Source organism: Ahaetulla prasina, chromosome 1 (genome assembly GCF_028640845.1).
Source record: "Ahaetulla prasina isolate Xishuangbanna chromosome 1, ASM2864084v1, whole genome shotgun sequence".
Taxonomy (NCBI): domain Eukaryota; kingdom Metazoa; phylum Chordata; class Lepidosauria; order Squamata; family Colubridae; genus Ahaetulla; species Ahaetulla prasina.
This window is the reverse complement of record NC_080539.1, coordinates 22074166-22088086: the sequence shown is the minus strand read 5'-3', so window position 1 is coordinate 22088086 and position 13921 is coordinate 22074166. Positions and strand designations below refer to the sequence as shown.

At 47.8% G+C, this 13921-nt stretch overlaps 1 protein-coding gene across 2 annotated transcripts in view; it reads right to left on the bottom strand.

The window, feature by feature from the left end:
* MYL10 (myosin light chain 10) overlaps positions 1-13921 on the bottom strand; it is a 54880-nt gene that overhangs the window by 14814 nt on the left and 26145 nt on the right. The gene's annotated exons all lie outside the window — the stretch shown is intronic.

The following is a 13921-nucleotide window of genomic DNA, read 5'->3' as shown; positions in this document are numbered from 1 at the left end:
GGTCCAGGAACCTGGGTCACAACACTATCCCTCACCGCAGGGCCCTTCCCCCGGGGCTGACGATCGGGATGCGGTCGGGCTGGGTTCTGCTCATGGAAGGCCTGCACCAGGTCAGGGGCATGAACGTCGGAGGCATCTACCCAGGAGAAATCAGTCCCGTATCCCTTCCACGCAATCAAATATTGGAAACGACCCTTCAGCCAGTGGGAGTCTCGTACGGTGTGGACTTCGTATTCCTCCGACCCGTCCTCGGCGACAGTGACGGTGCTGTTGGGCACCGAAGGGGACTCGGTGTGGCCTCAGGAACCAGAAGGGACCGGTGAAAGACGGGGTGGATCCGCATGGATCGTGGTAGGGTCAGTCGGTAGGCTACCGGGTTGATGACTGCCTCGACAGGGAACGGGCCGATGAATCGGTGGACCAACTTCTTTACCGGGTGGTCGGACGGGAGGTGTTTGGTGGAGAGCCACACCCGGTCTCCAACTGCCAGCGGGGCGTTGTCCGTCGGGAGCGGTCGGCGGACCGTTTGTAGTCCTCCTTTGCCCGATCCAGCTACTGACATACCAACTGTTGGACCACATGCAATTCCGTCAGGAAGGTCTGCGTTTCGGGAACAGGAGAATCCGGTGGTGCTAGAGGGAAGAGCCGCGGATGGTACCCCACATTGGCAAAGAACGGGGTCATCTGAGTAGAGGTGTGCTGAGAGTTGTTAAAAGCAAACTCCGCCAGGGACAGGTAATCGGCCCAGTTGTCCTGTTGCTGGTTGATGAAGCAACGGAGATACTGTTCCAGGATACCGATGACCTTCTCTGTACCCCCGTCGGTCTCCGGATGGTGCGATGACGACAGACACACCTGCACCTCCAACGCGGCCATCAGGCTCTTCCAGAAGCGAGCTGTGAACTGAACTCATGTCCGAAACCACCCTGTCCGGTAGACCATGGAGGCGGAAGATGTGCTGCAGAAAGAGGCGGGCGTTTTGCGGCTGTGGGCAGTCCGCGGCATGGGATGAAGTGTGCCATCTTGGTGAGCATGTCCACCACCACCAGCACCGTGGTGAACCCAGAGGACGGCGGCAGGTCTGTCAGGAAGTCCATAGAGATCGCCCCCCAGGGTCTGTCGGGTGTCGGCAAGGGCTGGTGGAGGCCGGGAGGGCCCCGTGGCGGTCTTGGCTTGCCGGCACGGTACGCAGGATGTCACGTAGGCATGTATATCATGCCGCACTGGGCCACCAAAGGTCCGTGTCACCAGGTGGAGGGTCTTGAAGAACCCAAAATGTCCTGCTGCAGGGTTGTCGTGGCACTGGGTCATGACGAGGGCTCGGAGTGGTCCTGTGGGCACATATAATCGCCCCCGAAACTTGAGTAAGTCCTCCTCCAAGGTCCAAGGAGACGTGGGGCCCACCTCCGCTCTCCTTTGCTGCGACCAGGCGTCCTGGCGCTGCGCCTCGCACCTGGGCCCGCAAGTCCACTGGCTCCCGTGCTGCGGCCAAGGCTTCTGCCGGCAGCACTGTCCGTGGAGGAAGGGGTCCTTGGCGCAGAGGTACTCTGGCTTGCGGACAGGGCATCCGCCCTCGGTTGTGACCGCTGGGAATGTAGGTCACGGAAGTTGAACCGGGCAAAAAACGACCACGGATCTGCCGCTGGTTCAACTTCCGAGCTGTGGTGAGGTGCTCGAGATTCCGATGGTCGTTCGGACCTCCACCTGATGTCGGGCCCTCCAGATGGTGTCGCCAAGCCTCGAATGCAGCCTTGATAGCCAGCAACTCTTTTCCCAGATAGTGTAGTTGCGCTCGGAAGGATTGAGTTTCCGGGAGTAGTAAGCGCGGGAAAAAGTGTGCCACCATTTCGCCGGAGCCTGTAGCAGCACCGCTCCCAGAGCCACATTGACGCGTCCGTTTCCACCACAAAAGGCCGGAGCGGGTCGGGATGCCTCAGGGCGGGTTCCGTGTGAAGGCTTTCTTGAGGGCTGTGAATGCTTCTTGCTGCGGGGACCCCACGAATGCAACCTTCTTCCTGAGGAGCTGGGTAAGTGGAGCCGTCAGTGTGGCGAAGCCGGGATGAAGGTCCGGTAGTAGTTGGCGAAGCCCAGCAGGCGCTGAACATCCTTCACCCGACGAGGGCTTCCCAGCTACACAAAGCTTCTACTTTACATGGGTCCATGGCTATGCCCTCGGGCGAGATGATATGCCGAGGAATTCTATGGAAGTCCGGAAGAAGACGCATTTCTCCAGCCGCATTGAGTTGTTGCTCCATAGCGTTGCAGAACCAGACCGGCGTGTCGGTGGCTTTCCTGGACCGGGAGTAAATCAGGATGTCATCCAGGTAGATAACCACGAACCGATCCAACATGTCTCGGAACACGTCGTTCATGAAGTGCTGGAAAAGCGGCGGGAGCGTTGGTCAACCCAAATGGCATGACAGTGTATTCGTAGTGTCCGTGTCGGTGCGAATGCCGTCTTCCATTCGTCTCCTTCGCATCCGCACCAGGTTGTAGGCCCCGGAGATCGAGCTTGGTGAAGATCGTGGCCTCCCGCAACCTCTCCAGTAGCTCCGGGATGGCGGCAGGGGTAGCGATTCCGCACCGTAATGGCGTTTAGCGCGGTAATCACAGCACAGGCGCAAGTCCCTGTCTTCTTCTTCACGAAGAGGACCGGGGCCGAGAGGGACTTTGAAGGCGGATGAACCCTCGGGCCAGGTTTTGTCCAGGAAGTCCCTGAGGCGGCCAACTCGGGCTCCGACATGGAATACAGGCGTCCCACAGGCAGTGGTGCGTTGGGCAGAAGGTCCACGGGCAATCGTAGGGCCGATGCGGGGTAGTCGGTCCGCCTCCTTCTCGCTGAACACGTCGGCGAAGTCCGTCAGCTCAGGAGGCAAGGTGATGGCAGCGGTGGGGCGTTCTGGCCGGCACAGGTGTGGCGGATGTGATCGACGCACTGCAGACTCGGGAAAGAGATGGCGTTCACGACCAGGCCACCTGAGGATCGTGGGTCCGCCAGGCCAACCCAAGGACCAAGGGAAAATGAAGGTCCGCCGTGACATAAAACTGGATCGCCTCCTCATGGTCCCCAATAGCCAGGCGCAAAGGCTGGGTGGCAAATTTAATGGGGCGGACACCAGTTCTCGTCCATCAATTGTCTCTACCGCATCGGAGGGTCCACGGAACCACGGGACCGCAAACTGGGTCACAAAGGCCTGGTCCATAAAGTTTGTTGTGGCCCTGAGTCCACCAGCGCATGCGCCTGGAGCCCGTCCGACTGGTTCCCCAACCATATCCGTGTGTCCAGAATCAGATGCCGAGGGGCCCAGAGTCTACTTCCATAGCGTCCAGTGGGGGCTTACGTGCCCGACCTAGGGTTTCCCAGTCGGGCCTGCTCCGTTCGATTGGTCACGCTGTGATTCGGGGACGGCGTGCGTGCCCCACTTCGCTTTCTGGGGCAAGAAGCGCGGCGGCGGGCTCCCCACAGTACAGGCACAATCCCCTTGGCGCCTCGGTTCCGCTCCTGGGCTGTCAGGCGAGGTCTGGCGCTCCCAACTCCAGGGGCTCTTCCGCAGGGGTTACAAAACGTGGGGCGACCCGGGGTGCTGGTGGTGCAGGAAGTGGGGGTGCAGATGTCGGCGGCGGGTCCCGGGGGGTGCGACGGGATGATCGCCATTGCAGACGGGCATCGAGGCGGAGACAAAGGGGCACCAAGTTGTCGGGGGTCCGGCGCCTCACCCAGGCCAGCTCGTCTTGCAATTCCTCTGAGAGTCCCTCCTGAACGCGTCCACCAGCGCTGCATCATTCCAGTCAGAGTCCTGGCACAAAGACGAAATTGGCGATGTACTCCTGCAGGGGCGTTTCCCTTGACGGAGTTCCTTAAGGCGCCTGGTTGCCGTCAGCATTGAACGGGTCCTCATACATGGTGCGCAGGTGCTGCCAAAACGCTGTTGGTCCGCCAGCAGGGGCTGTCCTGGAGCAAGAGGGCCATGGCCCATCGAGCAGCCGAGCCGGAAAGAAGGTTAATCACGAAGGCCACCTTAGCCCGGTCATCTGGGAAATCCTCTGGCCGCATAGCCATGTAGAGCTGGCACTGTCCCAAGAAGGTTGGGAACATCTCAGGCTGCCCAGAAAACTTATCCGGCACGGTTATCGGGCACTTGCGACGAGGAGGAGGAGTGGGAGGATGGGGGCTGCAGGCACATTCCTGGCAGCAAGTTGGCCTGCCAAGTGAGCCACTTGCTGCTGGAGCTGTTGATTAGCCGCTTGTAGCTGCTCTAACTGCTGCTGTACCTGCTGCTGGTCCATCTTTGGTGGAAGATGTTTTAGTCTTGGACAAAATGTTCTGTTTCCCTCCCCCCAATACTCCCAGCAAAGAGTCAGTCAGAGGCCTCCCTTTCTCCTTTTATTTACATAGATAAATGTCCTGGCCACGTCTACCCATGGGCCTGCCAAGTTTCTGGAGATAACGAGGAAATTATAGATAAGGCCAGAATTACTCACGAATATATTCTTCCCTCCATTGATACAGTTTGCCCGCGCAAATTCATTGCTTTGTCCAAGACAAAAAACCAGGAAGTCCCGCCTCCTAGTTATAGTCTCTGCAGATGTCACTGCATGACAATCATTACTTGGCTTTATCCCAACGCTGCTTCTGCTGCGCGCGCCGGTCACGTCTGCGCAGTCTTGCATCACTCCAAAACTGTTCTTGGGATGTTGCCAAATCAGAAGAAGGCTCCAGAGAATCAGGCCTTGCCGGCCCCTCCTCCTCCCTTTGAGTGGGTGCCAGGGAGGGAGAGGGCTCAAGAGAAGCAGGGCTTGCCAGGTCTTCTCCCTCACTTTCTGAATCATCCGAGTCCAGGAGTCCGGGTCCAGGAATCTAGGTCACAACAGCATGTGTTGTTTAGTGGTGTTGAAAGGTATAGTTGTGGGATGTCAGCAGTTCCAAGTAAAGCTGCGTTTTGCAATTGACTGATGGTGATTTTGTCAATGCTGGTGGTGTAATTTCAAATGGTACTCCAGATGTTGTGGGACTGGACCCAAGGTGCCTATTACTATTGGGATTATCTTTGTTTTCTTTTGCCACAGTCATTGTACTACTGTTTCAGTCGTTCTATGGCATTATTATTTTTATTCCCCTTTAAAATAATTATATACTAGACGAAGTTATTAATACCAACAATAAAGATCAAAGTAGTCAAATATTACAGGAATTGTAGCCTTTTATATGAGATAGAGTGACAGATAAAAAGATATAGCCTGATTTATATGTTAAATAGATGCTGGTTTCATTTTTTAAAATACTCATTGTGCTTCATGCCATAATCTTATTCTTCTGCCTGTGGGGGTCAGTCCAGAAATGGAGTTTATCAATATTTATAAATAAATGCATGCAATCTGATAAACTGAATCTGAAAAGAATAGATGATGCAGGATTTGTAGAATGTAGTTTAAAAATCTGGGGAGCTGCTGCTAAACAATACAAAATACAGTTCTAAAAGAGCCATGAAAAACACTAACTTAATGGGGAAGTCCCTTAAACATTCATGGAATGTAGGCTAACACTTGGTATTATGTGTAGAGCAGGCTGGCTGGGGAATTCTGGGAGTTGAAGTCCACAAGTTAAAATTGCCAAGGTTTGGCACCCTAGTGTAGAGTCTCTGATATCCAGTGGTGGGATTCAGCCAGTTCTGTCTGGTTCGGGTGAACTGGTAGCGCTGATTTGGTAGGCCCCACCCACCCATCCAGACATAATGCTGTCCTATTTAGCCACATTTTGGAGGCTGTGTGCATGCACGGGAGGTGCGTGTAAGAGCAAAGAACATGTGTGGAAGGCCAAGCATGCATGGAAGGTGGTGAGCGCGCTCCCATTTGCAAACCGATAAGGAAGGTAAGTGAATCCCAACTCTGACATCCCACGGATTGCTAAATATATATAATTCAGGGTAAAGGCAATTTGGTTTATTTCCTGCTTTGTGGGCAGATTTCATCCCGGGCAAAATTATGTCTAGATTTTGAATGACACATCTAGACATTGCTGGTTTGTTCAGCAGGGAGGGTGAGATTGATATATTTTTGTAAATGTGCGAGGTAGCTACCACTCTCTGTATTTCTTTTCTTTTGCCACAGTCATTGTACTACTATTTCAGTCGTTCTATGGCATTATTATTTTTATTCCCCTTTAAAATAATTATATACTAGAGGAAGTTATTAATACCAACAATAAAGATCAAAGTAGTCAAATGTTACAGGAATTGTAGCCTTTTATATGAGATAGAGTGACAGATAAAAAGATATAGCCTGATTTATATGTTAAATAGATGCTGGTTTCATTTTTTAAAATACTCATTGTGCTTCATGCCATAATCTTATTCTTCTGCCTGTGGGGGTCAGTCCAGAAATGGAGTTTATCAATATTTATAAATAAATGCATGCAATCTGATAAACTGAATCTGAAAAGAATAGATGATGCAGGATTTGTAGAATGTAGTTTGAAAATCTGGGGAGCTGCTGCTAAACAATACAAAATACAGTTCTAAAAGAGCAATGAAAAACACTAACTTAATGGGGAAGTCCCTTAAACATTCATGGAATGTAGGCTAACACTTGGTATTATGTGTAGAGCAGGCTGGCTGGGGAATTCTGGGAGTTGAAGTCCACAAGTTAAAATTGCCAAGGTTTGGCACCCTAGTGTAGAGTCTCTGATATCCAGTGGTGGGATTCAGCCAGTTCTGTCTGGTTCGGGTGAACTGGTAGCGCTGATTTGGTAGGCCCCACCCACCCATCCAGACATAATGCTGTCCTATTTAGCCACATTTTGGAGGCTGTGTGCATGCACGGGAGGTGCGCGTACGAGCAAAGAACATGTGTGGAAGGCCAAGCATGCATGGAAGGTGGTGAGCGCGCTCCCATCTGCAAACCGATAAGGAAGGTAAGTGAATCCCAACTCTGACATCCCACGGTTTGCTAAATATATATAATTCAGGGTAAAGGCAATTTGGTTTATTTCCTGCTTTGTGGGCAGATTTCATCCCGGGCAAAATTATGTCTAGATTTTGAATGACACATCTAGACATTGCTGGTTTGTTCAGCAGGGAGGGTGAGATTGATATATTTTTGTAAATATGCGAGGTAGCTACTACTCTCTGTATTTCTTTTTCTTTTTGCAGGACAATACTTCTGCCTTCTTTGCAATACTTCCTGGAATGACCGTGGATTTTGAGCCCTAATTAAAGGAGACATGTTTGAATTTGATGTAAAAACAAAGCAAAAAATCACATTCCTGGCTGCTTCATGTTTTTGCAGGAAATAGGGGATTTATTATAGGGAATAAAAAAACACTAGCAGGATTTTATCTTGCTGGGAATTAAGACTGTCAAATCCTCTCTCAATAAGATTGGTAAATTCTTTGACATCTCTGTCTTCTGTTGCTATTGAAACACGTGTCAAATTGCCAATAATCTGTAATCAGCCTATTACATTTTACCTGTATGAAATAACCATACTTAAAGTGATATTCTAATTTTAAATCATTCAATGACTAGCTCAGTGACTAGAATATAAGAATTGGGCTAGGGAGTTTGCCGTTATGACCTTATTTTCGTTTTTGAAATGCTGGAGATTACTTAATTAATTAAGTTCTTGGTTGCCCATCTTACCTCAAGGTAACTCTGGTTGGCTTGCAATCACACCAAAAAAAAACCTATACAAAGATAAAACTCATAAATAAAATACCCCATTTCCCCCAAAATAAGACATCTCCTGATAATAAGCCCAATTGGGCTTTTGAGTGCGTGGCAATAAGGCCAAGTGCTTATTTCAGGGTTCAAAAAAATATAAGACAGGGTCTTATTTTCGGGGAAACACGGTACTACACACAACCAAATACAGCAAACCAATTAAAAGATGGGGAGGGTGGGAGCAGGATAGGGGCTGGGAGGTGGGATCTGTTCTTACTTGATCAACCATCTCCACTGTGATACTCCACCATTGGACCCCAAGCCAACTGGCAGAGCCAGATCATTAGGCTCTTACAAAAGGTTGTGAGGATTTGGGGCCAACCTCACTCCAGGGGGCAAGATATTCCAGAGGGCAGGTGCAATGACAAAGAAAGCCCTTCTCCTGGACACTGCCAGCCAGAATACTCAGGCTGACGGGGCCTGCAGCATGCCTCTCTATGCTGGCACAAGTGGGATGGGGCCATCCCTCAAGTAGCCTGGATCCATGTCATGAAGGGCTTCAAAGATGACTACCAACACCTTGAATTGCACTTAGTGTCAGGCATGGAAGCCATTTTTTTTCATTGGATCTTCAGGCCTGCCACATTTAGTACTGTGGGAAACTGGGAGGGGGGATTGTATGGAGCCAAGGTGATATATAGTCATAATAACATTCCTTTCTCAGAGAGTCAAGGACAGCTTGCCCTGCACCTGAAGGTCTGGAACTGGGAGGCATCTCCAGTTGGGAGAGTGCTTGGATTGGACTATGTGATGGACATGTTGGGCAGGGACTTGAACTTTCCTTTGGGTGGGAAAAATCTGGAAACTTTCAGATTCGGGTTTTCCCAGATGTGACAATATGACATCTCTAATAAAATGGAACTTTGGGGAAACTCAAGCCTCGGAGTTTCCTTTCGTTGGGGGTGTTACTTGGAACCTTGACACCCAGAAGCAAACTGGGAGCCAGTGCAGCTGGTGGAGCAGTTCCATGGGCCATTCTTGGGGCCCCAAGAACTTCCCTCACTGCCGTACTCTTCACCAGTTGTAATCTCTGAATGCTCTTCAAGAGTAGCCCCTTGTAAAGTGCACTGTAATAGTTCAACTGTGAGATGACTAGGGTATCAATGATTGAGCACAGGGACTCCTAACCCAGAAAAGGCTGCAACTGGTGCACAACCAGAAATTGTGCAAAGGCCACACCTGCCACCTGCTCTTGAGCAGGAGTCACAAATCCAGAAGAAACCTTTCTTGCTTTCATGGTATGGAGACAATAACTTGGTCCTTAACATTAATAAGACCAAGGAGCTTATTGTGGACTATAGAAGGAATAGATCAGACATCCAGCCCTTGCTTATCAATGGAGACCGAGTGGAGCAAGTGGCCAGTTTTAAGTTTCTGGGTGTTATCATAAAAGAGGACCTGACCTGGGGCACTCACATTGCAGCACTGGTCTAAAGGGCCCAGCAGAAATTATACTACCTGAGACTTCTCAGGAAACAACAACTGAATGAAAAAATGCTGTTGGCCTTCTACCACTCTGCACCATAGAGAGTATTTTAACTTACTGCACCTGTGTATGGTTTGCCAATTGCACAGTGGCAGATAGGACGGTGCTCCAGAGGGTCAACGTCATTGTCCAGAGGATCATTTGTTGCCCTCTCCCCTCTTTGGAAAAGCTTTCTAGCTCCCACTGCCTTAAGAAAGTTCAAAACATTCTTAAAGATCCATCTCATCATGGGCACCCTTTTTTGAAACTATTACCATCTGGCAGACGGTACAGGATAATAAAAACAAGGACAAATAGCCTGAAAAACAGCTTCTATCCCAGGGTAATAACCATATTGAATTCTATGGTATAGTGCAATATCGGGTTTTCAATTTCAATTATATAGAATGTAAAGGATGTATGCTTGTGTTTTCATTTTTATAGTTATAATGTACACTGAAGATGGCATTTAATTTCATTGTCCCATGTGCAATGACACTAAACTAAACTAAACTAAACTAAACTAAACTAAACTAAACTAAACTAACCCCCAAGTTGTAGAAAGGATCCCTCTGGGGCAGTGCCACCCCATCCAGGATGAAAGATGACTGTGTATGTGTGTGTAGATATAGATATAGTTAGTTAGTTATAGTTAGTTATAGTTATATGTATAAATCACCTTTTGATCCTAATAAGAACTCTGAATATATAACATAAAATTAATATATTACATATTGGCAGAATAAAACCAGCATAAGAAAGAGCAATGCAACCAGGGTGATCAGAACTTTAGGAAGGGAAATCATTAAAGTTGGGTAAAAAATTATTGCCTACTTGAAAATAAGGGAAAGTAAATCCCCTCCATCTATTTATGCTAACAGGACAAATACAACATTTTGAACCGTTGCCTGTCCCTGATCAAAAGAAAATACTTGCCAGTCAAGCCCTCACAAAGGATTTCTTGAGCAAAATAAACCCATGTTTTTCCCAGTTCTCAAACTGGCCTGAAGCTACAGATTTTTAAAAGCAATTATGCAACAAAGAACGAAGCTGTAAAAGAAGCCTCAATGGCAGGTTTGCAGTCCTTTCCCTTCAGAATCCAACACCATGGTATAACTTGGACAATTTCCCTATTCAAAAAAATTAGCTGTGCTAGAAAATCAATTAAATTCATCAAAGGTTGGTCAAAGCAGGAGCAGAGGGGTGGGTTGGGTTTCTGGGAATTTTGAACAGGGAGATACATATTCTGACGCCAGATGAGTAGTTAAAGAAAAACGAAAAAGCATTTTGTGTTAATGCCAACCACATGGGTCTCCTCTCTACAAAGAGTTGGAAGAAATGCAATTTGTATACCACACAGAGAATCCTTCACTTCATCAAAGAAACCACTTTATGCACCAGCTAATCAATAGAGAATGCTGGCCCCAAAGTTCCACTTCAAAGCAAAGAGTCCAGGAAGATGACAAAGTACACAAGGCGTATTCTTGCTTTCTCTTGTCTCTCTTTTTTTTTTCCATCAGAGAGGGTAGGAAAACTCTCCATTGCTGGAGATTTTTAAAAAAATCTTTCATGGATCTAAGCCCATGTGTGAAAGAGACAACATCTATGGGAGTTGATCTCAACTGGGTTGATCAAAACTGTTTTGCTCTTGAGTGCAGAACAAGTTGGCATCTTAGACCAGGGGTTTCCAAGCTTGGCAACTTTAAGACTTGTGGACTTCAACTCCCAGAATTCTGGGAGTTGAATTCCACAAGTCTTAAAGTTGCCAAGGTTGGAGACCCCTGTCTTAGACTATCCACCGCAACAGGAAGCTGTAGGACAAATTCTAGGCAGAGAAGGACAGCCTCCAGTTCCTTGGCCTAATTGCCCCCTGCAAGTTCAGATTTTGATAATAGTGTCTGAGGATCTTTAGTAACTTACTGCTTGGGAGAGAAAACAGAAGTGCCTGAAAAAGAGAGACTTGCTACCCCACATACTTTTAACTCTGTTTCCACTCATTCCTGGTTTCAGCTCCATGAACTACTGCTCTGCAGCTGCCAACAGATTCTTTCTAAAGGCCACTGGTCCTTGACAGAGAAAGAATCGCCCAGCTTGGAGGATGCAGGAATTTATATACCCATCTTCCCGCATAGGTCTAAAGCCACTTCACCACTCTTGCCATCTACTTGAATAGAATAGAATAACAGAGTTGGAAGGGACTTTGGAGGTCTTCTAGTCCAACCCCCTGCTTAGGCAGGAAACCCTATACCATTTCAGACAAGTGCCTGTCCAATTTCTTCTTTAAAACTTCCAGTGTTGGAACATTCACAACTTCTGGAGGCACGTCGTTCCACTGATGAATTGTTCTAACTGCCAGGAAATTTCTCCTTAGTTCAAAGTTGCTTCTCTCCTTGATTAGTTTCCACCCATTGCTTCTTGTCCTGCCCTCAGGTGCTTTGGAGAATAGCTTGACTCCCACTTCTTTGTGGCAACCCCTGAGATATTGGAACACTATACTTGCTGCCAATTCATAGAAATGCTGCAGTCACCATGTGGGTGGCTTGGACAAACTGTCTAGATGTCAGCTCAATCAAAGAGGCCAAGCTATAGGTCTGCAACATGTTGGAAGAAGTCGTTTAATTAAGGAAGGCATCCAAACCAGGCTAGAGTTGCAGGAAATCATAGAATCATAGGGCTGGGAAGGGACCTTGGAGATCTTCTATTCCAATCCCCAGCTAAGGAGGAAAGTCTATACCATTTCAAACAAATGGTTGTCCAATCTCTTATAAAAACTTCTAGTGTTGGAGCATCCACAACTCTGGGAGGCAAACTGTACCATTGATTAATTGTTCTAACTGTCAGGAAATTTCTGCTTAGTTCCAGGTTGCTTCTCTCCTTCATTTGTTTCCATCCTTTGCTTCTTGGCTGGCCCCCAGGTGCTTTGGAGAATAAATTGACTCCCTCATCTCTGTGACTTCCCCTCAATACTGGAAAACAGCTATCATGTTATCCCTGCTTCTTCTCTTTGATAGGTAGACATACCCAGTTCCCTTAGTCATCCATCACAAGTAAACAGTGAGGCATCTCTCAGGATTGAAGCAGGAAGGACAGGTCCCCTGCCAATCCAACAGAAATCACTCTTTTGTCTGTCAAATCCTTGATCTGGTCCAGCTCTTATAACGAGAGAAAAGTCAGGTATCTGCTTATTCCTCTGGTCTCACGAGACACAGACTGACCTAAATCTTATTGGATTACCTTTAAATTAATAATGTCAACACAATGTTATCGTATTTAGTCCATTCCCTCATCCCCCCCCCCCATATCTGCTCAGGAGTTCAACCATCTTACAGAATCAACAATAACCATATTTGGAATGCTAAACTAACAGGCTATTAATTAGCATTCCACAAGCCAACCTGAATTAGGACTGATTGCCAGAATATTTGTCTTAGTAAATATTTCATTTTGAAACAAAGTAGTTCCTTTAGGGATACAGATGTGTGTGAGCTAAACAGAATGGCTTTGAACATTTCCTCACATGATGGCCTTTGCAGAGAAAAATTAACAATGTCGACCCTAACAAACTACTTTGAAATAAACCTTTATTGAGCTCAATCACCCTAGATAAAGGAGTGAAGCCAAAATTTGCTTTGTCAGCCAGCAAACTGAAATTTAGTTGATAAATTTAGTTGATTAATTTGTGTGTGTGTGTGTGTGTGTGTGTATATGTACATTCTCAAAGTTCAGGCAAATATGAAAAGATCAGGTTCTATTAGTTGAACAATTAATTGAATAAGAAGTAGTGATTTACTGAATCTTATTAATGGAAAGCAGCTGGAGGAAATCTACAAAGAAAATCTTAAGATTTACATTGGAATATATGAGGAAAGGCCTTTCTCCAAATGATGTGGTCCCATCCCATAATAATCTTGAGTTTTATGTCCTTTGTGGACATGTCCCCCCACCCCCATTCAGGGTCATCCAGCAAAGAATAATAGGAAAAAGATTCCAATTAGAAAAAGGGCCGTGCTACATCCAAACAAATAAATCACTTTATGGCTGAATGGGATGGTTTTTTTCCCATACAAGATGCTAATCTAGAAATGGCTCCTCTCCTTTAATTTTTCTTTAGCATCTGATGTGAAGCCTGCATCGTATAGACACAGGTGGTAAGTTACTCTTGCTCATAAAGTTGCTTCTTTGGTAGGAATGGCCCTTGACATTGGAAGGCAATCAGTAAAGCTAACTTCATCGCTGGACCCTCAGAGTATTCTCCACATCCCAACAGACTGTTCTATTGTTGTTTCTGGTTGTTTCTGATCGAGTAGGTACCTTTTCAACAAGGCATTGGGGTGCAACAATCCAGGGGTGGGCTTCAGATCCTTTAGCAACGGGTTTGCTGCCCTGTTGCTGGGTGGGCATGGCCATGGTGGGTTTGGCCTAGTCGGCCGCCTGCACCACAGTGGGGGGGGCATTTTTCACCCTCCCCGGGCTCTGGAGGTCCTCTGGAGGCCGGAAACACATCTGTTTCCAGACTTCCGGAACCTCCAGGTAGGCCCATTTTTTGCCCTCCCAAACATCTCCCTGCACTTACCTGGAATGATGAATGGGCTGTGTGGAGACTCCTGGGAGGGCCAGGGAGGGGTGGGTTTGGCCAGCCAGGAATGGCATTTGGGGATTTGCTGAACCCCAGTGATCCTTCGCTAGAGGCTCACCCGAACCCTGCCGAACCCCCCAGGAGCCCACCCCTGCAACCATC